The sequence below is a fragment of the Pongo abelii genome, chromosome 1, assembly GCF_028885655.2.
Source record: "Pongo abelii isolate AG06213 chromosome 1, NHGRI_mPonAbe1-v2.0_pri, whole genome shotgun sequence".
Taxonomy (NCBI): Eukaryota; Metazoa; Chordata; class Mammalia; order Primates; family Hominidae; genus Pongo; species Pongo abelii.
Window position 1 is genome coordinate 101,556,105 of NC_071985.2, and position 25,002 is coordinate 101,581,106.

At 39.7% G+C, this 25,002-nt stretch overlaps 3 pseudogenes; 1 reads left to right on the forward strand and 2 right to left on the reverse strand.

Annotated features, from left to right (window-relative positions):
* On the reverse strand, window positions 1-2,674 carry LOC100460907 (protein FRG2-like-2; annotated as a pseudogene).
* A 12,423-nt stretch (window positions 2,675-15,097) lies between these two features.
* On the reverse strand, window positions 15,098-15,913 carry LOC129057817 (retinoic acid receptor responder protein 2-like; annotated as a pseudogene).
* Window positions 15,914-16,976: 1,063 nt separating this feature from the next.
* Window positions 16,977-20,713, forward strand: LOC100432282 (angiogenic factor with G patch and FHA domains 1-like; annotated as a pseudogene).
* The last annotated feature ends 4,289 nt before the right edge of the window (window positions 20,714-25,002 follow it).

A 25,002-nucleotide genomic window follows, 5' to 3' on the forward strand; every position in this document is an offset into this window, starting at 1 on the left:
TCAGGGTGCTTCCATCTCAGGCTCATCTGATCCACTGACAGGCTCAGTTCTCTCCTGCCCAGGGAAGGGATGGGCTTCTCTATCCAGGGCTGAATCCCCAGGACCAGGCAGTGTGGCTGGAACAAGCAAGCCCTCCACAGGGAAAACATAAGCTGCCTGGGTGGCCATGGAATAGAAGGTCTGCACCTGGGCACACAGAGGCCCCCGAAGCTGAGGGAGCAGTGTGAGCTGCTCCCAGGTTAGTGGAGAATGGACCTGCTGTGCCCACACCTGGGCTATGTCTTGATAAATAGCCTCTGACATAGCTCGCACAGAGATCACCAAGCTTTTTCGAAGTGACGACGATTGGACTTCTAGGGCCCGAGACCTGTGCCACTTGCTGCACCCAGTGCAAGCCCTTGAATGTCCCCTATAGTGGACATCGCAGCTCTCCTGGATTTCACTGTTGTGCACAGCAGTGGAGGACTTTGATTTTTTTTTTTCAACGTCAAGCTGCACTCCTCTTCTGGACAGTTCCCTGCAGAGAAAGCATGTGAGAGACTCGCCAGAGCAGTTCCCACAGACCCTCATTTCCAGAACCTCCTGTGCACCCAGGTGAATCCCACTTGTCTCCCCCACTCCTTTCTGACCATCTCAATACTGGAAGGAAGTGAAACTGAACCCCTTCCGAGTCAGCAAATATATTCTGGATGCTAAGTTTGAAGGGGTCCTGCCCCTCCACACCTGTGGGTATTTCTCATCAGGTGGGAGGAAAGACTGAGAAAAGAAATAAGACTCAGAGACAAAGTATAGAGAAAGAATAGTGGGCCCAGGGGACGGGCACACTCATCATGCGAGGACCTGCACCGGTGCTGGTCTCTGAGTTCCCTCAGTATTTATTGATGGCTATTTTCACTATCTTGGCAAGGGGAGTGTGGCAGGAGAACAGGGTGAAAAGGGTGATGCTGGGGAGAAGGTTAGCAAGAAAATATGTGAGTGACGGAATCTGCGTCATAAATAACTTCAAGGAAAGGTACCGTGCCTGGATGTGGATGTAGGCTAGATTTATGCTTCTCTTTACCCAAACATCTCAGTGTAGCAAACAGTAACAGAGCAGTATTGCTGCCAGCATATCTCACCTCCAGCCACAGGGCAGTTTTCTCGTATCTCAGAATAGAATGAATAGTCAGCTTTACACTGAGACATTCCGTTCCCAGGGACATGCGGGAAACAGAGGCCTTGCTCTTATCTCAACCGCAAAGACGCCTTCCTCTTTTACTAATCCTCCTCATCACAGACCCTTTATTGGTGTCGGGCTGGGATACGGTAAGTTCTTTCCCTTCCCACGAGGCCATATCTCAGCCCGCCTCAGTGGGAGGAAACCTTGGGCAACACCCCGACTTTCTCAGGCAGAGGTCCCTGTGGCTTTCCACAGTGCATCATGTCCCTGGTTATTAGGGAATGGAGAATGGCGATGACTTTTACCAAGCATACTGTCTGCAAACATATTGTTAGCAAGGCACCTCCTGAAGAGCCCTCAATCCCTTAAACCTTGATTTAATACAGTATATGTTTCTGTGAGCACAGGGTTGGGGCTAAAGTTACAGATTAAGAGAATCTCAAAGCAGAACAATTTTTCTTTGTACAGATCAAAATGGAGTTTCTTTTGTTTCCCTTTTTCTACATAGACACAGTAACAGTCTGATCTGTCTTCCTTTCCCCCAGAAGATCTCAAAAAAATTTTGTCACTAAGTAACTGCCTTCCTGCTCAAGCCTCAGATAAAATTTTCATGATTATTTGCCTTTTGGAGCAAATAAAAACAAACAAACAAACAAACAAAACCCACCACCACCACCACCAACAACAAAAAACACCAACATTCTACCTGCCCTATCTTGGCAGCTCTCCTTGAAACTGATTTTTCTTTTCCTGCAGTTTCCCTGATATGAGCTGGACTCTGGTTCTGTGGGTACAATGAGAGCTTGAGAAAGTGCCTTCAACTGAACACCCCGAAATTCCTAGTCCATCCTGGACACACAGGAGCGGAGGTAACCACCAAACCCCAACTCTCTTCTGTTCTCCAGTGTCCAGGATCTGTACAACTCTGGCTGCCAAAGAGCTCCCAGTTTCCTTCCCTGGGGAGCCTGTGTTGCTGGCCCATCCCTTCTCACATTGAAAGAGTCAAATCTTACATGATCCGGCAGTGCTTCGTTTCCTCAGTATTCTCCTCCTCATTTGGATTGGGCTCCGGTCCTACTGCAGAAGAAAGTTTAGGTGACTCACGTCTCCCTAGGTAGAGTCCCATATTCCATCTCTGATGCATTTTTGCAGATCAGTCTTCCAAGTGAAGCTCTTCTGCCACTATCATGTGTGAACACATTTCTCAAAGACCCCTGATGGTGCTAAGCCATTTCCCATCACCAATCTCAAAATAGAACCCTACAAAAGACACATAGGTCAGTATCCCTGATTCCATTCCTCCTTCTAGCCTCCAAAGGAGCAGCCCAAGGCTTTACCTTGCTTTTGTTTGTGTTTCTCACTGGAATGGGAGGGGGCAGTCTTGCCTTTTCCTTTGAATGGTTTCTTCTCATCTGAGCCCTTTTCTGTAAAGGAGATCTGTTGGAAAGGGGGCTGGTCAGTGGAGCATTGGATGGAGGAGCAGTGGAGATCGGTGTCTTCATTTCCCTTTCCCATGTTGGAGCTCAAGAGACAGGTGCTCTCTCTTATTCCTCTACTACTTAAATAGCAGAGACCCTTCTCTACTATCTTACACGTCCAAAGGCAGAGTGTGGGTTATTCTGCTAGACCTCCCTTTTATATGTCCCTTGGCTGGGCCTGGCTTAATCTTATTGGCTGAAGAGTTTTCTCCTTCTTGCCACTTATTAGAGCCTCAATAAGAAAAGTTTCTTGCTGTAGTTCTACTGGGGACCCACACACAGTTAAGGAGAGACATTTTCAGGATCCTGTCATAGTGACAAGAAAACAAAGACCCTGGAGCACAGGGATCAGATCGGGGAATCATTCCTTCTGATTTCTGTCCCAGTTCCTACTTGGAAGTATTTATGATCCAGTTCATATGCATAATTAAACATATCTATATTGACATATATATTTTGCACAGAAAGAAAATGTATTATACATAGTGTTAACATTACATCTGTAGATATTATAATTTCTCAAATGCTTGGAAACAACAAATGTAAAATGATGGTTGATTGTATTAGAGCCACACATATATCATGAAATAAAAATTCAGGGAAAATCTAAATACCAAATAAAATGTCCCTTTCTACCTTAAAAATGGGGAAGATAATTAAATCAAAAACACCAAAATTGAGTTGATTAGATTAGAGCCAATGCTAACCTAATCAGCCCCTGATTCCTGAGGTAGCAAAAAGTCTAGGTGGAAAAGCTTCCCCTCTTTCTCACCCTGCCTCAGTCTTCCTGGGAGCACCACTGTGTTCTGTGGAATTTATTCAGCCTCTCTAGTAAAAATGGACTTGTTCCCAAAGAGGTAATCCAACTGATCACAAGAAAAACAGCCTAGATTCTGAACATTCAGCTCCTGTCTTTACACCACAGACACCACCTGAATACCATCAAAGCCCACATTGTTTCTCAACACTCACCATCAAGACATATCCACAGCAGCCTCTCAAAATTGCCTCAGTGAGGCAGGACAAAGTGTGGTGGAGCTCCAGGTTCAGAACAGCTGCCTCATCCCTTCCTACTGTGGTGGAGTCTGTCTCTGCAGGTCAGAGCCCTCAAACTATAGAAGGGTTAGTTCATTTCCCAGCAAGTGTCCCCTAAAAGGACCTTCTTGTCTCCCAGTCTTCTGAGGAAGTCATTCAGGAATAAGACCTTCTAAGTAGGGAGTACTCAGCTTCCAGTCCCAAATGACTGACTGATGAATTGATTCCCTGAGGAGGAGAAAGACTGTGTTGGGTGAGTCTGTGTTTTCCCAGCTGTGCTGTTTGTGAAAATAGTGGAACCAAAAAAAAAATTAATGGTAGACCAACACTGCCCAGTGAAATCATCTCAATGTAAATGGAACTTATCATAATATCGTTATATATTATAACATGATATCATAAAATTTATTTGGCATATAAATAAATTTTGATATATTCTGATATAATATCATATAAAATTTTGTCAGGTAATTTTATGAGAAAATTGAGTTAAATTTTGTAACTACATTAACATATAAACTCAATAGAAAACTAGGAAAATTATCTGTTCTTGTGTAAATGACTGCTTTTTGAATCTCTAAAAGGTATAAAGGGGGGTCTGCTACTTACTTGATAAATAAGTACTTGATAAGTACTTGATAAGGCATCAACTTCCAAATATTTGCTGTTTTTAACCAGTGCTCTTTCAAGATATGAAAATATTTTACTCTAACAAATCATTTTCATAGATATAACAGGAATTTTGTTCATTTTGGGTTAATAAATTATTATAAAATTTATTTGTTATTAATAGTTTATGTCATTGTTAAAATATACTCCTACAGATAACACATTACACAGGTGTCTTGATTTGTCCTTTAATCTCAGATAAATTGTTTAAATTTTTTAATTAAATTCTATTTATTTTAGATAAAAGAGACCTTGTAGCTGCCATATGCTGCACTTTGTTAGAAAGGCAAATTATCAGGCAAAACTCAGGCCTGGCTGTGTGCGGTGGCTCATGTCTGTAATCCCAGCACCTTGCAAGGCCAAGGTAAGCAGATAACCTGAGGTCAGGAGTTCGAGGCCACCCTGGCCAACATAAGGAAACCCCGCCTGTACTAAAAATACAAGAAAAAAAAAATTAGCTGGGTGTGGTGGTACACACCTGTAATCCTAGTTACTTGGGAGGCTGAGGCAGGAGGATTGCTTGAACCTGGAAGGCGGAGGTTTCAGTGAGCCGAGATCACACCACTGCACTCAACACTGGATGACAGTGCAAAAGTCCTTCTCAAAAAAAGAAAAAACTCAGGCTTGTTTTTATCAAAATCTAGATTTTAGATAACGTTTCTAGGTGTCCCCTTTTAATAAAAATCCAAACCAAAACAAACAAAACATTTCTAGGTAATTCCCATGACTATTAATGACTGTTAAATTGGTACTTTTATTTTTAAGAGAGGGATTGTTTATATGGATGTGTTGATGTGTCAAACATGAACAGTTAAGATTGTACCTTTTCTTGACATAGCCTCACTCTGTCACTCAGGGTAGAGTGTGGTGGTGCAATAACAACTCACTGCAGCTTTGACCTCCCCGACTCCAGTGATCCTCCTAAGTCAGCCTCCCAAAATAGCTGGGACTAGAAGTGTGTGCCACCATGCCAAACTAATATTTTAAAAATTGTTGTAGAGATGAGGTCTTACTATCTTGCCCCTGTGAGGTCTTGTTATATTGCCCAGGCTTGTCTCAAACTCCTGAGCTCTGGCTCCCAAAGTGATGAGGTTACAAATGTGAGCCACCATGTCCAGCCAAGATGAGACCTTTCAATGAATGCACATCTTATCTAAAAAAAAAAAAACGGATTAAAACATAAAGTCTGAATTAAAAATTGGTTCACATTAATAATTTTTAATTTAGGTACTTCTATTGTTAAAAGAGGGACTGTTTATATGGGTGTGTTTATGTGTAAAAAGCTAGTTAAGATTGAACCTTTATTTTTTTTTTTGAGACAGAGCCTCCTTCTGTCACCCAGGCTGATGTGCAGTGGCACAATCACAACTTACTGCAGCCTCAAACTCCTGGGATCAAGGGATCCTGCTATGTCAACATCCAAAGTAGCTGGAACTACAGGCGTGCATCACCATGCCTGATTTTTTTTTAATTTTTAATAAAGATGTGGTCTTACTCTGCTGTCCAGGATGCTCTCAAATTCCTGACCTCAAATGATCCTCCTGCCTTGTCAGGAGGTATTACACAGGCTTAAGCCATTGTGCTCAGCCAAGATTTTACTTTAAATGAGCACACATTTTATATCAGAAAAAAATAATAATAAAGAATAAAGTCTGTGTGAGAAATGGGTTGAAGTAGAGATAACACAAAATTGGCATGTTATTAGTTGTTGTTGAGCCTGGGTAACAGGCCTATTGCACTGTTTCTTTTATTTTGTATATGTTTTAAATTTTCTGTAATAAAACATGCATAAGAATACAAAATTGATCTACAGTGTTAGCTCTTATGATCTTAGTGACTTTGGTGGAGCAAAAAGAGAGAAAGTGGTTGCCAGGGTATCAGTGAGGCTGGTTCTATTTCTAGGTTACACAAGTGTATTCACTTTGTAATAATTGCTTAAGCTTTATGTGATTTCTTTGTATATGTCTCTCTGCATGAATGTTACCTATTTGCACAAAATTTTAACTTAATATCTCAGAATAATAGCACTGTTTTGTATTGTTTTAAAGTGGGACATATTTACTCAGGGCATCATCAGATGGATATTAATATTCCAAGGTATTTATTCATGTCCTAACACTTTGGTGACTTTCTAGGTCTTTCCATGTTTACATCAGTTTAGTAAGAAGGATAGTTTTAATTTTTTAGGGTATAGGCCAGGCACTGTGGCTCATGCCTACAATCTCAGCTCTTTGGGAGGCCAAGGTAGGAGAATCATTTGATTCCAGTATTTTGAGTTTTTTTTAGGATGCAATTATTCTTCAGCAAAGTCCTCTCCTCACGGTGATGAGGTTCAGCTGTGCAAGGACACCTAGCGCATACTATGCATTTGGTATGAGTAGAACTGGATTCAACCAGGAACAAAATGTGTAGCAGAAGTCAGTCTGCAATGAAAAGTAGGTAATGCAGGTAATATCAGAAGACCACAACTCAGCAGCAAATCTTTCCATTCATTTCAGGAAACCATTTGCCACTAGTTCGCCAGAAGAGGTAGATTTAAAGCAGCAGTTTGGGGGTTTGGTTGTAACCCATAGTCACCCAGAGAGCTGAATTAATTTATCTATTGCCTTTTGAGTTTAGGTAATTTTAAAAGCCTCTCTGGTGATTCCCATGTGCATCCACGGATAACAACCCCTGGTTCGGGGTAAGAATTGCATTTGCTGTGCATGCATTCCATGTGTGCAGTGGTGATTTGCCCCATGGCCAGTCCTGAGTTTGGGGTCTTAGAAAATACACTTGTCCTGTTAAAAAATCAAACAACTACAAGACACACTGAGTTTTTTGGCTAAAATGCAACAGGAGAAAATATCTTCTCAACAGATGTATCTGGATGACACTTGCTTTCAGAGTAAAAGGTGGTTTCAAGCACAATATAGCACTTTTTCCCAAAGGCTTTCAAGGCCTTTTGCGATCATATCCTTATGAATCAAAGGAATAAAAAAATATTTATATAACTGTCAAATATTGTATTAGCCAAAAATTAATGACATGTCTTCCATGCTCGGGTACCCTGATTAAAATCAGTTAAGACCCATCTGCCTGGTGTGGTGGCTCACACCTGCAATTCCAGCACTTTGAAAGGCGGAGGCTGGAGGATCACTTGAGCTCAAGAGTTCAAGACCAGCCTGCTCAACATAGCAAAACCTCATCTCTGCTAAAAATACAAAAATTAGCCGGTTGTGGTAGTGTGCACCTGTGGTCCCAGCTACTCGGGAGGCTGAGGTGGGAGAATTGCTGGAGCACAGAATGTCAAAGCTGCAGTGAGCCACTGCACCCCAGCCAGAATGACAGGAAAAGAGACCCTATCTCAGAAATAAAAATAAATAAAAGAAAACTGTTCTTTCAGACACCCTCCTTCTTCTACATAAAACATGGGGCTTTTGACCTGAAATGTTTTAAGATAAACTGAAAATTCTTCCATGTTCAGGAGCAGTAGATGGGGGTTGCTCACTTCCTGCTATTTGAGTGAAAGCAAGGCAGAGGCCTGGAGACTCAAACAGATGAATATATTAATTGCTTTCTTTTCATATGATGTATTAATCTATTCTTGCATAGCTATTAAAAAAATCCTGATACTGGATAATTTATAAGAAAAGAGTTTGATTGGCTCGTGGTTCTGCAGACTGTACAGGAAGCATAGCACAAGCGTCTGCTTCTGAGAAGGCCTTAGGAAGCTTACAATCATGGTGAAAGTGGAGCAGGCATCTCACATGGTAGAAGAAGGAACAAGAAAGATGAGGGAGAGATGGGCCACACTTCTAAACAACTAGATCTCGTGAGTACTCACTATCACAAGAATGGCACAGAGCCATAAGGGATTCACCCTGTGATTCAACCACCTCCTCCCCAGGCCCCACCTGCCACACTGAAGATTAAACTTCTATATGAGATTTAGAGGGGCTATCAAAACTACATCACATGTGCTCCCAAAAAATCCCTCTGAACAGTTCACCCTTTTTTCTCTATACCTCCCATCTGTTTATATAGCTTTTATTCTGCACATTTTCTTTTTCAGATGAATAATTTTTAAAATGGAAGAAAAAATAGAAATGCTAGGCCCTTCACTTAAATCCTGAAAGTTATAGAAAACTTAGCACCTAACTCCCAGGGTGCTATGAGGATTAACTCACATCATGTGATGTTTCCTGAACAGTGCTCTGTAACAGACTTCTGAACACATAGTATGTGCTCAATAAACATTGTATTAACTCATGTGTACATGTTTTCCAAATGCAGACTTACTCAAACATTGATGCATTCTCTAGGCTTTCTAAACTGTTAAGAGCCAGCAGAAAATGACGTTTGAAAATGGTGATTGGTGGTTTCCATTTTGGCCCAAAGGATTTGTGTTGTGGAAGAGTGTTGGGTGTCAGGAAGTCTGTGCTGTGCCTACTTTCTCTAGCTGAGTGCTACTATATTGAATGTAGTGGGAGAAGCAACAGCATTAAGAGAAGACTTTTTAAAGAAGCCAATTTATGGGCCCCTTCCAAACCTGCAGAATCACATTACCAAGAGAGAGGCCTGGAATCAGAAATAATTTATATGCACATTGAAACTTGAGAGGCAGCTGGGGGTGGTGGCTCACACCTGTAATCCCAACACTTTGGGAGGTTAAGGTGGGCAGATCACCTGAGGTCAGGCGTTCAAGACCAGTCTGGGCAACATGGCCAAACCGTGTCTGTACTAAAACATACAAAAATTAGCCAGGTGTGGTGACTGGTGCCTATAATCCCTACCTACTCAGATGGCTGAGACTGGAGAATCACTTGAACCTGGGAGGCAGAGGTTGCAGTGAGCTGAGATCGTGCCACTGCACTCCTGCCTGGACAATGAGTGAAAACTCTGTCAAAAAAAAAGAAGAAAGAAAGAGAAAGCAAGAAAGAAGGAAAGAAAGAAAGAAAGAAAGAAAAGAAAGAAAGAAAGAAAGAAAGGAAAGAAGGAAGGAAAGAAGGAAGGAAAGAAGGAAGGAAAGAAGAAAGCAAGAGAAAAGAAAAAAGAAACAAAAGAAACTTAGAAACTTGAGAGGCAATGCTTAGCTAAGTGACTGTCAGCCCAGGCTTCCAACCATAATCACATGGCCAGCTTAAAGAAATACTATCACCTGTGTCCTCCCCAGAGACTCTGTCTATTGGTCTTGGTGGGAGCATCTATGTGGTTGTAATTAGAAAGTCAAATTGTCCCTCTTTGATAATTGCATAATATCATATATACAAAAAATCTAAAGACCACAAAAAACTCTTAGATTTGATAAATAAATGTAATAATGTTTCAGGATGCAAAAATTAATGTGCAAAAATTAATGTACAAAAATTAGTAGCATTTTTATACACAAATGATGATCAAGCTGAGAACTGAATTAAAAAGTCACTTCCTTTTACAATAACTACAACAAAGGTTAAATGCCTAGAAATACAATTAGTCAAAGAGATGAAACATATCTACAAGGAAAACTACAAAACACTGATGAAAGAAATTGTACATGACACAAATGGGAAAAACATCCCATGCTCATGGTTTGGAAGAATTTCGATCATTAAAATGGCCATAATACCCAAAGCAATCTACATATTAAAGGCAATTCCGAAAAAAAAAATAAAGGCAATTCCTACCAAAATGCCAATGTTATTTTTCATAGAATTGGAAAAGAAATTCTAAAATTCACATGGAACCAAAATTAGAGCCTGAACAGCCAAAGCAAATCTAAGCAAAGAGAACAAAGCTGGAGATGTTACATTACCTGACTTAAAATTATACTAGAAGGCTTTAGTAACCAAAACAGCATGGTACTGATATAAGTTGACACAAAGATCAATGGTACAGAATAGAGAACCTAGAAATAAAGCCACATACCTACAAACAACTGACATTTTACAAAGTCAACAAAAACATACACTGGAGAAATGACATCCTATTCAACAAATTGTGCTGGAAAAATTATATTGCCATATGCAGAAGTATGGAATGGGACACATATCTCCCATCATATACAACAATCAACTCAATATGGATTAAAAGACTAAAATGTAACACTTGAAACTATAAAAATGCTAGAAGAAACTCTAGTATAAGCTCTTCTGGACATTGACTTGGACAAAGAATTTATGACTAAGATCTCAAAAGCAGATATAACAATAACAAAAATAAACAAAAGGAACTCAATGAAACTAAAAAGCTCCTGAAAATGAGCTTTTTAATTAACAGAGTGAGAAAAAAACCGATGGAATGAGATAAATATTTACAAGTTTTGCATGTGACAAAGAACTAATATCCAGAATATACAAGGAACTCAAACAGCTCTACAAAAATAAAAAAGGAACTTCATTAAAAAGCAGGCAAAGGACATGACCAGACATTTAAAAAAAAAAAAAAGACAATGATGGTCAACAAGCATGTAAAAGATGCTCAACATTGCTAAAGGTCAGAGAAATACCGAGTAAAAACCACAATGGGATACCAACTTACACCATGCAGAATGGCTATTATAAAAAGCAGAAAAATGACATATTGGCAAGGATACAGAGCAAAGAGAACACTTATACATTGTTTGTGGAAATGTAACTTTCTACAACCTCTATGGAAAACAGTATGGAGATTTCTCAAAAGACTAAAACTAGAACTTCCATTTGATTCAGCACTCCCTCTACTTGGTATCTACCCAAAGGAAATAATTTATTACATAAAGAAAATACCCACGCTCATATGTTTACCACAGCACTATTGACAATAGCCAATATATGAAATTAATTTAAATTTATCAATTAATAACTGAATAAAGAAAATGTGCTAATGCATTTATACCATGGAATACTACTCAGTCATGAAGAAGAATAAAATCATGTCTTTTTGCAACAACATGAATGAAACCAGAGGCCATTATTGGAAGTGAAAAAACTCAGAAACAGAAAATCGAATTCTGCATTTTCTCACTTGTAAGTGGGAACTCAATTATGCATACACTTGGATATAGAGACTGGAAAAATAGACACTGGAGATTCAGAAAGATGGGAGGTTGGCAGAGGGTTTAGGAATGAGAAAATAACTAATTGGGAAAATAAACAGCATTCAGATGACTGTCACAACAAAAGCCCATATTTCATCACTATGCAACATGTTTCTGTGAGGGAGTAGCATTTGTACTCTAACATATTAATAAAGAGGAAAAAAAAGGCTGGGCCCAGTGGCTCAAGCCTATAATCCTAGCACTTTGGGAGACCGAGGCAGGCAGATCAGGTGGTCAGGAGTTCAAGACCAGCCTGGCCAACATAGTGAAACCCTGTCTCTACTAAAAATACAAAAATTAGCCAGGCATAGTGGAAAGCTCCCGTAGTTCCAGCTACTCGGGAGGCTGAGGCAGGAGAATCACTTGAACCCAGGAGGTGGAGGTTGTGGTGAGCCGAGATTGTGCCACTGCACTCCAGCCTGGGAAACAGGGAGACTCCATCTCAAAAAAAAAAAAAAAAAAGAGAGAAAACCACTCTGGCTTTTATAAAGTGGGCAAACTGAATAGACTTTATAATTTTCTTTTTTATTTTATTTTATTTTATTATTATTATACTTTAAGTTTTAGGGTACATGTGCACAGTGTGCAGGTTAGTTACATATGTATACATGTGCCATGCTGGTGTGCTGCACCCATTAACTCATCATTTAGCATTAGGTTTATCTCCTAATGCTATCCCTCTCCCCTCCCTCCACCCCACAACAGTCCCCGGAGTGTGATGTTCCCCTTCCTGTGTCTATGTGTTCTCATTGTTCAATTCCCATCTATGAGTGAGAACATACGGTGTTTGGTTTTTTGTCCTTGCGATAGTTTACTGAGAATGATGATTTCCAATTTTATCCATGTCCCTACAAAGGACATGAACTCATCATTTTTTATGGCTGCATGGTATTCCATGGTGTATATATGCCACATTTTCTTAATCCAGTCTATCATTGTTGGACATTTGGGTTGGTTCCAAGTCTTTGCTACTGTGAATAGTGCCGCAATAAACATGTGTGTGCATGTGTCTTTATAGCAGCATGATTTACAGTCCTTTGGGTACATACCCAGTAATGGGATGGCTGGGTCAAATGGTATTTCTGGTTCTAGATCCCTGAGGAATTGCTACAGTGACTTCCACAATGGTTGAACTAGTTTACAGTCCCACCAACAGTGTAAAAGTGTACCTATTTCTCCACATCCTCTCCAGCACCTGTTGTTTCGTGACTTTTTAATGATTGCCATTCTAACTGGTGTGAGATGGAATCTCATTGTGGTTTTGATTTGCATTTCTCTGATGGCCAGTGATGGTGAGCATGTTTTCATGTGTTTTTTGGCTGCATAAATGTCTTCTTTTGAGAAGTGTCTGTTCATGTCCTTCGCCCACTTTTTGATGGGGTTGTTTGTTTTTTTCTTGTAAATTTGTTTGAGTTCATTGTAGATTCTGGATATTAGCCCTTTGTCAGATGAGTAGGTTGCAAAAATTTTCTCCCATTTTGTAGGTTGCCTATTCACTCTGATGGTAATTTCTTTTGCTGTGCAGAAGCTCTTGGGTTTAATTAGATCCCATTTGTCAATTTTGGCTTTTGTTGCCATTGCTTTTGGTGTTTTAGACATGAAGTCCTTGCCCATGCCTATGTCCTGAATGGTAATGCCTAGGTTTTCTTCTAGGGTTTTATGGTTTTAGGTCTAACGTTTAAGTCTTTCATCCATCTTGAATTAATTTTTGTATAAGGTGTAAGGAAGGGATCCAGTTTCAGCTTTCTACATATGGCTAGCCAGTTTTCCCAGCACCATTTATTAAATAGGGAATCCTTTCCCCATTTCTTGTTTTTGTCAGGTTTGTCAAAGATCAGATAGTTGTAGATATGTGGCATTATTTCTGAGGGCTCTGTTCTGTTCCATTGGTCTATATCTCTGTTTTGGTACCAGTACCATGCTGTTTTGCTTACTGTAGCCTTTTAGTATAGTTTGAAGTCAGGTAGCATGATGCCTCCAGCTTTGTTCTTTTGGCTTAGGATTGACTTGGCGATGCGGGCTCTTTTTTGGTTCCATATGAACTTTAAAGTAGTTTTTTCCAATTCTGTGAAGAAAGTCATTGGTAGCTTGATGGGGATGGCATTGAATCTATAAATTCCCTTGGGCAGTATGGCCATTTTCATGATATTGATTCTTCCTACCCATGAGCATGGCAAACAGGGTCTGGAGTGGACCTCTAGCAAACTCCAACAGACCTGCAGCTGAGGGTCCTGTCTGTTAGAAGGAAAACTAACAAACAGAAAGGATATCCACACCAAAAACCCATCTGTACATCACCATCATCAAAGACCAAAAGTAGATAAAACCACAAAGATGGGGGAAAAAAACAGAGCAGAAAAACTGGAAACTCTAAAAAGCAGAGCACCTCTCCTCCTCCAAAGGAATGCAGTTCCTCACCAGCAATGGAACAAAGCTGGATGGAGAATGACTTTGACGAGTTGAGAGAAGAAGGCTTCAGACGATCAAACTACTCTGAGCTACAGGAGGAAATTCAAACCAAAGGCAAATAAGTTAAAAACTTTGAAAAAAATTTAGACGAATGTATAACTAGAATAACCAATACAGAGAAGTGCTTAAAGGAGCTGATGGAGCTGAAAGCCAAGGCTCGAGAACTACATGAAGAATGCAGAAGCCTCAGGAGCCGATGCGATCAACTGGAAGAAAGGGTATCAGTGATGGAAAATGAAATGAATGAAATGAAGCGAGAAGGGAAGTTTAGAGAAAAAAGAATAAAAAGAAATGAACAAAGCCTCCAAGAAATATGGGACTATGTGAAAAGACCAAATCTACGTCTGATTGGTGTACCTGAAAGTGATGGGGAGAATGGAACCAAGTTGGAAAACACTCTGCAGGATATTATCCAGGAGAACTTCCCCAATCTAGCAAGGCAGGCCAACATTCAGATTCAAGAAATACAGAGAACGCCACAAAGATACTCCTCGAGAAGGGCAACTCCAAGGCACATAATTGTCAGATTCACCAAAGTTGAAATGAAGGAAAAAATGTTAAGGGCAGCCAGAGAGAAAGGTCAGGTTACCCACAAAGGGAAGCCCGTCAGACTAACAGTGAATCTCTCGGCAGAAACTCTACAAGCCAGAAGAGAGTGGGGGCCCAATATTCAACATTCTTGAAGGAAAGAATTTTCAACCCAGAATTTCATATCCAGCCAAACTAAGACTCATAAGTGAAGGAGAAATAAAATACTTTACAGACAAGCAAAGGCTGAGAGACTATATAATTTCCATAAAAATTAGATTAGGCAGAAAATAATATTAATAAAAAATAATGTATTATAATAATAGTATAGAAAGATAATTTGGTGAATTATAGTAGTTAGTACTTAGCACATAAAATATGTTAGGCAAGATTCTAAGCCACTTAGACATTTATGAACAGAATATCTAACAGAGTAAAATCAATAACACAAAGATTCATTGGCAATGACAAATTGACATATTTTCAATCATGTTAGATGATATTAAAACCATTAGCAAATTTACTATTTTGTTTCATAATAATAAAAAGTCAAATAACTTCATTAAAACGATTGACCAGTAGACAGAGGATACAGATTTTCAAAGACCAGAAAAAATTATTTATTTTTTGTTGAGGAGAGAACAGTTTTATTATCTGGGGATATAGTGGGGTCCTCTCCCTGGGAGGTGGGGTCTTCCACTGGTTACCCACGGCAGTGCTTCAGGAGGCTCCATGCGATTCAGTGCTGGGCTCAGCTGGGGTCGGGGCCTTGGAGAAGGCAAACTGTGCAGGGAAGCAGTAGCTGTGGGGTCCTCACCGCCCGCTCCGCCCGGCTGCACCGGGCCTCCTGGTGCTCCCCAGGCTCCCGCCGAGTCTGCGACTCTGTAGGACAGTGAACTATCCTGCCCAGAACTTTATCCTCACAGCCAAGTTTGACGCAGGTCAGGCATTTCTGCTTCCTCCCCTTGGACTGGACTTTGCACTTGGGTTTCTTCCAGTCCTTCCTCCGGCCGCTTGTCTGTCTGCCGGAGCTTAAATTCCAGCCTCACGAATGTTCCAGCTGGGAAGAGCGTGTCCATGGCATTGTTCACACTGGTCTCCAGGAAGGCCTGCTGCATGGGTGGGTGCTTATAGATTCCTCCAGGGCCACTTGCAGGTCCCGGCGCTGGCCAGGTGAGCTTGGCCCCGCCCGCGCCCCCCTCGCACACCCACGGGGACAGTGAGATCCGCAGCCGTCTCAGGCTTCCCCTGTCACTCCAGCCCTGCGAAGCGTGCGTGCCCCCCTTAGTTCTCCAAGCCTGCCGGGAGCCACCTCCTCCCCTGCCCTGCCTCTGGGGGAACCATGCACATAGAAACCTGGGCAAAGGCGAAGGAACCGGGAAATGTCCCTTTCTCCACACTGACCTTGGGGTCCTCTCCACTCCCTCCCACCCTGCCCGCACTGTTCCCTGGGGCCCGCAGTTTCAGCAAAGATCCCTGCCACGCCGGGAAGCAGTCCTGTTGCCCACTCTCACCCTTATTCCTTTTCTGGCCCATTCTCTCTCCCCACTGGGTCTCCGACACGACTCCCTCTCCTCCCTGCTGTCCCCGGAGCCCCTCTGGGCTTCCCCAGCTCAGTCCCCTCACTGACCGCTTCTCCCTCCCACCCCTCACCGAATCTCCTGGCTCCCACGGGGTGCCCCCAATCTCTGGGGCCCAAGTCAACCAAACAAAATTATTTTAAATGAGAAGATTGAATTCATGAAAGCAGGAATCCATCTGGTTATATTTTAAAGAATTTTGAAATGATAATAGCAACTATCTATTTAAAGTTTAACCTGACTTCAGAATACCCACTATTTTACCAAAAACAAACAAACAAAAAAACCTGTTTTAGCTAACCAACTAATTCAGTAAATTTTCAGGATACAATATTAACATATGAACATCAGTTGCATTTTTTTACAGTAACAACAAAATATCTGAAAAAGGAATAAAGATAATTCCATTTACAATAATATCAAATTGAATGAAATACTTAGGAATAAGTTTAACAAAGAATATGAAAGATCTGCATACTGAAAAGTATAAAATGTTGAGGAAAGAAATTACAGTATACAAAATGGGAAATATATCCTGTGTTCATGGATTCTAAAAATTAATATTGTCAAAATATCCATAATACACAAAGTGATCTACAGAGTTAAATAAATTTCTATCAAAATTTTAATGCCTTTTTAATAAAAATGTAGAACAAACAATTCTAAAATTAGTATGAAACCACAAAAGACCTCAAATAGCCAAATACTGAGAAGAACAAAAAGGCTGGAAGCCTCACACTTCCTGATTTCAAACTGTATTACAAAGCTATAGTCATCAAAATAGTATAGTACCTACATCAAAACCAATAGAACAGAATAGAGGACCCAGAAATAAACTCACAAATATACAATCAATCCATCCCACAGAATGGAGAAAAGATAAACACATCAATAAGTGGTGTGGGAAAAACTAGATATGCACAGACAAAAAGTGAACCTTTCTCTCATATCATCACAAAATGAATTTGAAATGAAATAAAGACTAAACATAAGAACGGAAATCATAAATCCTCTAAAAAATGGGGAAAAACCTCCTTGACGGTGGTCGTGGCAATGATGTTTTGGATTTGACACCAAGAGCACAGTCAACAAAAGCAAAAATGAACAAGTGGAACTATGTCAAAGTAAAAAGTTTCTGCACAATAAAGGAAAAAATCAACAAAATACAAAGGCATTATAATGAATGGGAGAAAATATTTTTCAACCATATGTAGGATAGTATGTTACTATCCAAAATGTATGTCATACTAATCAATACAAAAAAAGAACCCACAGCAGAATTAAAAGCAATTTCCTGATTAATAATTGGGCAAAATATATAAATAGCAATTTTCCAAAGATATACAAATGGTCAGCAGGTATATAAAAAATGCTCAACATCACTAGTTATTAGAGTAATTAAAATCAAAATCACAATGAGGTATCACCTTATTGTGGTGTTTGGATACCTATTATCAAACAGTCAAAAGATAAAAAGTGTTAGGGTGCAGAAAAAGAGAACACTTGTACACTGTTGCTGAGGATGTCAATTGGTGCAGCAATTATGGCTATTATGAAAAAGAGTATGGAGGTTCCTTACAATTTTTAAACTAAAAATACCATTTATTCCAATTCGGAGTCTATAGCCAAAGGACGTACAATCAGTATCGTCAAGGGCATCTGCACTGCTCTGATACAGATAAATAGATAAACTGAGAGATATATAATTTCAGCTTTAATAAAAAATGAAATTCTTTCATTTACAACAATACTGATAAAACTTGAAAACATTATGCTAAGTGAAATAAGCCGAATACAGAAAAACAAATACTGCATGATCTCTTTTGTATGTAAAATCTAAAAATGTAAATAAAAAATAAAAAAAATAAACACATAGAAACAGAGAGTAGAACGGTGGTTCCCACGGGCTAGGAAGTGGGAAAAGCAGGGAGATATCCATGGAAGGGGCACACCTTCAGTTATAAGATAAGTAACTGCTGGGGACCTAATGTACAGAACGGTGACTATAGTTAATGTGTACTTGAAATTTGTTACAAAAGTAGATATCAGGTGCTCTCACCACATATACAGAAACATTAACTATGTGAGGGGATAGATATGTTAACTAGTTTAATTGAGATAATTTAAAGGTGTACAGACGTCTCAAAACATTCTATTGTACACCCTAAAAATGTACACTTTTCAGTTTGTCAATCACAGCTCAATAAATGTGGAAAAAAATTGAGAGTAACCAGCAGGTCATATCTAGCCACATGGATACTCAATTTAAAACACTATTCGCCACTGTTTCCAGCTCAACTCGGGAACGGAGAGAGCGCTTCTGGCCCGTGGACTTCGACGCTCCTCCCGCTGTCTCCGTAGCTGGGGAAGGTACAATCATTCCCAGGATTCCATGCTGCACAGATCGGGCAGGGCCATCGCCATCCCTTTGCTCCTTGCCGCAGTCCCGTTAGGCTCCGCGTTTGGTAGCCTCCCGGCCAGGAAGGCTGCCTGTGACTGCTCGCGCGCCCCCGTGGCCTGTGGCTCCGCGGCCTCCGCTTCGGCCCCGCGGAGCCACTCCGAGGACGCAGCTGTCTCGCGCCCGAACTCACAGCGTCGGAGCCGGGTCCCAGCCGCCATTGCCTTCGCTGTGGCCGCCCCGCCCTCTCCCCAAGCTCGAGCGGGCCCAGCGGAGGCTGAAGGCGGAGAAGCTGAAACGCTAAAGCGAAGCTGCACGTGGCAGGTGCGGGAATGGGAGAAGCTGGTCTCGCACAGTAGGGCTGCTCCAGAGCAAAAAGAGCAAAGGCCAGGAGCTCCGCACACAGCTGGAAGAACTCAGTAACGTACTCCACTGTGGGAGAAATGAAGATAATAAAAGTCTGATGTAGAAGTACTCACAGAAAACCGTGCTCCTTGGTCAATCTCAGATTATTTTTAGTCCTACTCTAATGATGTTAGTCTTCCAAATAAAGTGAGTGACTGAACTATCAGATCAGCAAGATCAGGATATTGGAACTCCTGCTCTGAATTCTAAAGACCAGTTATAAATAGAATATGATGCTCACCCTGGTACTGATAGAACAGCAAATGTTAAATGTAGACAAAAGGGTCATTTGCCTCAAATTCACAGGAGCCAGCATCTGCATTAGCAGCAAAAGATACGTCCTTAGAAGGTTCTTCATTAGCTGGAAGTTTGAGAGCTGCAGCAGAAGCGGCTGTATCACAGACTGGATTTAGTTATAATGAAAATACTGGACGTGTTTTTACCACAGCACTGGTTTCTATTAAGATTCTGAGAATCAAATATATTATGATCCAATTTATTACTACCGTGAGGTGGAAAGTGCTCCCTGTCAGTTTCATTCTCAAGTAGATTTGCAACCTTATCAGACTTATAGCATAAAACAAAGATAAAAAATTGAGAAAAGAGAGGATCCAGATTCTTCTACAAAAAAAAAAAAAAAAAATGAGGAAAAGGATTTGAATTCAGAGGATCCAAAAGCCTTCAGTGTTGAACATACAAGCTGCAATGGGAAAGACAATTTTACAAATGTGAAAGAAAGGCCAAAATAGGCATTCATCACAAAAATAATCCCCCAAAAGTCACTGTTCCAATTAGTGGAAATACTATGGAATCTCCTTTTAATGAAAACATCTCAATTCAACTTTATTTAAAGATGAGAAAGTCGCAGACAGTGATAGTGAATCAGAAGAAGGTGAAATCACAGACTCTCAGACCGAGGGTAGTTATGATGAAGACATTACCAGTGAAGGCAATACAACTGCAAAAGATACTGAAGAGAGAGATGAGGAATAACTGTGGCCCCCATGTATAAGAGTAATTGTCATTAAATCACCCCTGTTACAGACAGGATCACTCTTCATCATTACTGCTGTAAAACCTGCTACAATTGAAAGAGAAAATGATATGGAGCATACTCTTCGAATCCCTGCAGTTGGTGTCAGTAAGTTTCACGCACAAATTTATTTTGACCATGACTTACAAAGTTGTGTCCTTTTGTATCGGGCAGTCAAAATGTAACAATTGTTAATGAAAAACGGATTATTCAGCTGAAAACTAAATGTGACCCTTATGTGCTTGAGCATGGAGATAAAGCAAAAATTGGAGAGACTGTGTTATCTTATTATATTCACCCTGGCAGTAATAGCTATGTTGGATGTGAACCAGTGCAGGTTAGATCTCACCTTTGCTTGGTAAGAAAGATGAATCATTTGTTGGTCCAACATTAACTAAGAAGGAAAGGAGTTGGAAAGAAGAAAAGGATTTTAGAAATATATCAGTAAAATATGCTTTACAGAATACAGACTACAAAGATGATAAGATATTGGAGAATCTAAAATATAAAGATAGAGTTGTAAAACATAAGGAACAGATTGGAAGTGAAGGAAATTTCCAAAGAGATGATGCTCCTGCATCTGTTCATTCTGAAATTACTGATAGTGACAAAGGTCACAAGATGTTGAAGAAGATATGTTGAAAACATTAGTAGGCCTGGGGAAGGATGGTGGGAGAATATAAACTCCAATACAGCTTCAACTTTGGCAAACACAAGCAGGATTGGAGACAGACAAACCATCCTCAATTAAAGAGGCTCACCTTCTCCTAAACAAGAACAACAACAACAACAACAACAACAACAAAAACAATGAAAACTAGGACAAAGCACAGGAGAGGATTGCTGAAAACTTTCCAGAAACTAAACTTCCAAAAGATGACCTAGGAATCATTCCTTGGGTAAAAGGGACTGAGGAGTGAAGGTTAATCACAGAAGAAAACTCAAGCTTTTTTAAAAATAGAGTTTGGAAACTTATTGCAGAACGTTTCTCCCCCAAAAAAGTCAGTAGCACAAGGAAACTATGTCACAGTTTATCCCTTCCTGATTCAGAAATGTGTAATAAAATGCGGTTTGCGGCTTTTAAAAAACAGTTTTTAGACTAATTATTAGTGACTGAATTAAGTTGTACAGTAAGTAAACTAAAGTTCACAGGGCACTGATGAGTTTATCAAACTTTACTATTTTATTTTGTCATTTACAACATCCATATAAGCAATTAGCTATATAAGCAAAATTCATATAACCACTTAAATGTACATTTGTCTTTGTCTCCATATATTCATACTAAGATGCACAGAAACTGAATATAAGATGCTCCATATATTCATACTAAGATGCACAGCAAAAGAAATATCGAAAGTCTACAAAAGTAAATCTGACAATATACATCCTTTTTTATGCCCTTAGGACTTAGATAAAAAATTTTGAGAAAACATGGATAGTGAGGCATACATTTTCTTATATTTGGAATAGCCTAAATCATATTGAAGAACTAATGAACAGGTGACATGTCATAGAAAATTAGTCTTTTATTGTTTTCTTCTGTGAAGAATTTGAATTTGTTGATATGTACTATACATTCAGCATTTGTAGTTGGTTTGTTTCATAGCTAATGAATATTTATACATGAACAACTGAGTACAGTATTGAAATAGTCATGTGCTGGCATTCATGTATTTTATAAGTAGTATTGCAGGCAAAGAAGTTGTGCCAGAAAAATCTGATTTCTAGTACAAAAGGAATACTTAGCCAGGGACTCAAGCTCAATATATTTATTGAAAATGTCCTAAATTGCCATAAAAACATTATAACATTAAATAACTTATTTCAATAAATTATGAATTAAACAAAAAATACAAATGATATCTTTTATGGGTTAGGCAAGTGCTAATGAGACAGAATGAAAATTGAAGCCAAAAGATCTGAATTCAGGTAAATAACTTTACTCATATTAGTTTTATGTTAGAGAAAACAATACTTCTGACCATATACTATTTATTGCAGTGGGGTATTTCAAAAATATGTACATAATATATAATTAATTGTCTAATGATATAAAAGTAATCATTCTATGAATTATTACAATATGGTCTATTGATGGGAGGGGTGTTTCAAATGAAAAAACTTGGAATTTCTCATGAGGTGGTGATAGATGCCATAGAAAATCTATGTAAAATATTTCACTCATATATGCAACTATTGATATTTCTGCTTTTCAGAAAAATAATATACTTTAAACACTTAATGCCGACAATTAAAATCACCAAGAAGTTACAGGAATTCACAGAATGCCTAATATACTTGAAAGGAAATTAAAAAAACTTCCCAGGACTGGAAGTAAATAAAGATAATGATCCAGAGAAGTAATCAATCTAAGAGGCCCGTGCTCCACCCAGATGCGTCTGATCACAAGGATGTCAGGTCCATGTGGGTTGTTCCCTTCTGACAAGGCAAATGGAATAAACAAAGAGAAACTGCCTGCAGGTGTCAGAATGTGGTGTCTCCCATATGTGAGGATTAAATTATAAATTATGTTGCACACAAGGAGATGAACTACTGGAGTGAAGCATCAGAAGAAATATGGCACATAAATCTCAGATATTGAATTTATATTTAAATGTTTCAGTCAATAAAATGGAAAAACAAGAAACCAAAATAATATGGAAAGAAACTATGAGCTTGTCAAGCTATCTTTGGAAAAGAGACAAATGAAAAGTAAAGTATTGAAAGTGTTGTAAAACAATTTAATGTACAACCAACAAATTACATATTAAAATAGGCTGAGCTGAAAAAAGGACTAGTAAAGTGAAATGCTGATCACAATTAATGTAGTCATATAAGTTATAGAAGGGAAATTAATAGAAAATATAAATATATTTATATATGAGGATTAGATTGAGAAGAAAGAAAAAGCATTTAATTGTTTTACCAGACTCCCTAAATAGGAAAGCAATAGTCAAAGAATCAGTGACTCATAAGTTTCAGAAACTGGAAATCAGACATGAATCCTTTAAAAGTTTAGGGTGTAATACATGAAAAAAAAGTAAATTAAGAAATACTTAGAAGAAATAATGGTTTTAGTTATTGTGAATGCTACTTAATAAACATGAGAGTGCAGTTATCTTTTTGACATGCTTATTTTGTTTCCTTTTGATATATACTCAGTAATGAGATTGCTGGATCGTATGGTAGTCTGATTTATAATTTATTGAAAAACCTCCCTGCTGTTCTTCCTATAGAAATGGGAAATGATTGTACTAATTTACATTCCTACCAACAGTGTATAAGTGCCCATCTACAGAATGAATAAAGAAAATGTTGTATATACACAAACACACACACACACACAGGAATAATGTTCAGTTATAAAACAGAATGAAGTTCCATCATTTGTGTCAACATGGATGAACCTAGAGGACATTATGTTAAGTGGAATAACCCAGGCACAGAAAGAAAAAGACCATGTGCTGTCACTTGTGTGACATCTGAAGAAGTCCATCTCATAGAAATAGAGCAGAGTGGTGGTTACCAGAGGTTAGCAATGGCAGAAGGCTGAGGCAATGGGGAGAGCTTTGTCACTGGGTACAAAGTTACAGTTAGGAAGAATAAATCGTGATGTTCTATTACACAGTACAATGACTATAGCTAATAATAATGTACTGTTCATTCTATCATAGCTTGAAGAGAGGATTTTGAACTTTATTAGCACAGGAAGTAATGTTTAAAGTGTTAAACATGCTAGTTACTCTGGTTGAATCACTGTACAGTGTATATGGTACAATGCGATGCAGTGAAACATCATATAATTAAGACATGATAATTATACATGTTTACGGAGCGAAGTGTGATGTTTCACTGCATCACACTGTACCGTGTAGTATGATGCAGTGAAACAATTAAAGCAAGTAGGGTCTGTGATCTCTACTTTTTCTGAGGAGGATTTTGAGGATTTCAGTCTTTAAAAGGGGTACAGCAGGCAGGAGGGAGAAGCGGAAAGAAAAAATAAGAGGGAAGGTATGGCCACATTACTGTGAGGCTTCCATCAGGCTTGTTGAATCCACACATTGCATGTGAAAAGGAGCCAGTAGAGGGATATATTTAGCAAATGCTCAGCAAATCTGCACTTTACACAAGATAAAGCCAACACAGAGTGGAGAATGCAATCAAATATGTATTCCTCTTGGGTTGGGGGGCTGGGAAGGGTGGAGGGGAGGGACAAGTTCTAGTCTTGTCTTGTACTGTGAAGATAAGCTGTTAATTTACATTGTCAGGGTGAGTGAGGTCACCTGTGGAGATATCTGGCCTTCTATCTGTAGCTATCTGCTTAGGAACAAAAGGAAACGTCCCCTTATCCCTGTGGGTTCTACAGAATCTGCTACTTTCTGCAAACTCAGTGCCACCTCAACAAGGTGCTGACCCCCACCAGGATATCATATGCCAAGAGCAGCCCACCAGCACAGCCCAAGGACTGTGAGTCCTGGAGAAGTTGTGCTGGAACTGGGGGCACATGTTTTCCAGTCACAGAGTCTCCCTGACTTCACCATTCATGGCCTCTGTGCCACAGTTTCTCCCACTGCACCACAAGATGAAAATCCCACCTGAGGGCTGAGGGCCTCAGACAGACCACCACACCTGTTTAAGTGGCTGGAAAGGGTAAAAACCATGGGTGAGAGACTCTCCTTGTCCTGGGTCTCTTGCCCTAGAACGGATATGCATCAGACCACAGCCATGTCAGAGGCAAGTGAATCAGAGCAACTCCATCTTGAATAGGAGCTGGGTAAAATGAGGCTGAAACCTACGGGGCTGCATTCCCAGATGGATAAGGCATTCTAAGTCACAGGATAAGAAAGGTGGTCAGCACAAAATACAAGTTATAAAGACCTTGCTGATAAAACAGGTTGCAGTAAAGGAGCCGGTCAAAACCTACAAAAACCAAAATGGTCATGACAGTAATCTCTAGTTGTCCTCACTGCTACACTCCCACCAGCACTATGACAGTTTACAAAAGCCATAGCAATGTCCCCTCGGGGCTGCTCTGTCTATGGAGTAGCCATTCTTTATTCCTTTATTTTCTTAATAAACCTGCTTTAACACTGCACTGTTGACTAGCCCCGAATTCGTTCTTGCGTGAGATCCAAGGACTGTTTTTTCAGGTGTGGATCAGGACCCCTTTCCTGTAACATATTTCTGGTGACCAAAGAAGGGACTA